Genomic DNA, 2,055 nt, shown 5'->3' on the forward strand with positions numbered 1-2,055 from the left:
TGTATCTGCTTCGGAGAGTATCCTTTATAGATGTCACATCCTGAATGCGGCTCTGTGGCACGCCCAGGTATGTATAAGTCTCTCCAGCGCAAAGGTGTCGTGAAGCGCTTCTATCAACGAGCTCAGGATCTTCAGGGATGCCATTAAGTTCTCCTCGCTTCAAATAATCCTTGGAGCATTTGTCTAACCCAAATTCCATTCCAATTTCCTTTGTATATCGCTCGACAATCCCTAGAGCTAGATGTAGTTGCTCTTTGTTTTTAGCATAGATCTTAAGATCGTCCATGTAAAATACATGATTGACCTTGTACTTTCGATCTGCAGGTTTGCCGCACAAGTACCCGTCGGAATGGCGCAGTGCTAGAGATAGTGGCAATAATGTAAGGCAAAAGAGGAGTGGGCTCATGCTGTCGCCCTGAAAGACACCTCTCTGAAATGTGAACTTGTTAACACATCGTTCAATAAGTCCCGAGACTAACCCAGAGATGGTGCTAGTATTACCAAACTAGCCACGTTTTCCTAAAGTGCCTTCGTCACGGTTTTCACACCTCCGCTTAGGGTTAATTCCTTCGGGACCATCCCTGGACAATTGTCCTTGACTGCCTATTTATTTTTGTAACCATATTCAGCAGAAACCCTTGGTACAGGGACCCTCTATCCGCAACCCGAGGACGCATTCAGTGGCTTCGTCATAGGCCCTTCGGTTTGATTCTAGAGGAATCAAAACCGAACCGAATATATATACCTGGGCGTGCCACAGAGCCGCATTCAGGATGTGACATCTATAAAGGATACTCTCCAAAGCAGATACAAACGTCTCATCCGACAGATTTGGGCTTCCGAATTTTCGGCGAAGAACAAAGTATCTGCAACGATCATACTTGCCGTCCCGGTACAACTCTATTCATTTGGAGTAGTTCCATGGACGAAGAACGAGCTCAGATCCCTTGATATCGGGACAAGAAAGGTTTTGCACATGAACAAAAGCATGCATCTTAAGTCTTCCGTTCCGCGACTGTACATCTCACGCCGTCAAGGGGGTCGCTCACATGCTGTCTAGTTGTCCAACTCACGCGGGAACGACCTACATTCAAAGGCACAATGCAGCACTAGGAGTGCTTTATTACCATCTCTGTCACTCTTACGGCATTAACCTTAATATCGCTCCTCTAAATGCTCCTAGGGAAATTGAGTCAATTCTCGAGAATGGAAAGTGCCGCATATACTAGAACTTTATATTCTCGACAATTGTTTCTGTTGCTCACTCGAGGCCTGACATGGTTCTTCTTGACTTCGAGAAGCGAACCATGTTTATTATCGAATTTTCGGCACCAGCTGACAAAAACATCATAACCAAGGAGGATGAAAAGAATGAGAGGTATCGAGACCTTATAAGGGAGTTGCAACGATTTTACCCGGAATATTCTGTTAAACTAATTGTCCTTATCATTGGCGCTCTTGGAGGTGCCAAGCTTTCACTTGCTAATGGCCTAAAAAGCATCCCTGCGTGTCAACAATATGCTAAAACACTTGCGGCAAAAATGCAGGAGGCGATAGTCCTTGGGTCGCTGCGTGTTCTTAGGGTGCACGAGGCTTTTGCTGGATCGTCGTATTGATTCCCTTACAGACTGTAACCACCTATCTCACGGTTGTGAGACGTGGTTATGGGTGAAATTTTACCGCGATTTCGCTGGAAGCGGGTGCAATTTTTTAGATTAGCACCCGCTCCCGGCGAAATCCTGCGGTTGTCCTTATGACAAATTTTTAATTATATATATATAATATTTAAAAAATACCCTGAAATATTTTAATTCCTTAAAAAGCTCACACTAAATTATTAAAATAATTTGAAAATTACTTGAAATCTAATAAAATATCCTAAAATATATCAAATCCTTTAAAATTTCATTCTAAATTACTGTAATCAATTGAAAATTTCTTGCAATTTTTTTTAATTCTCTAAAATTTTTCAAATCCTTTAAAACCTTTTGAAACACCTACAACTTATTTTTTTTAAAGATTTCTAAAGTATTTAAAATTTTTTTAAATAACCCT

This window comes from Belonocnema kinseyi, chromosome 5 (assembly GCF_010883055.1).
Source record: "Belonocnema kinseyi isolate 2016_QV_RU_SX_M_011 chromosome 5, B_treatae_v1, whole genome shotgun sequence".
Classification (NCBI taxonomy): domain Eukaryota; kingdom Metazoa; phylum Arthropoda; class Insecta; order Hymenoptera; family Cynipidae; genus Belonocnema; species Belonocnema kinseyi.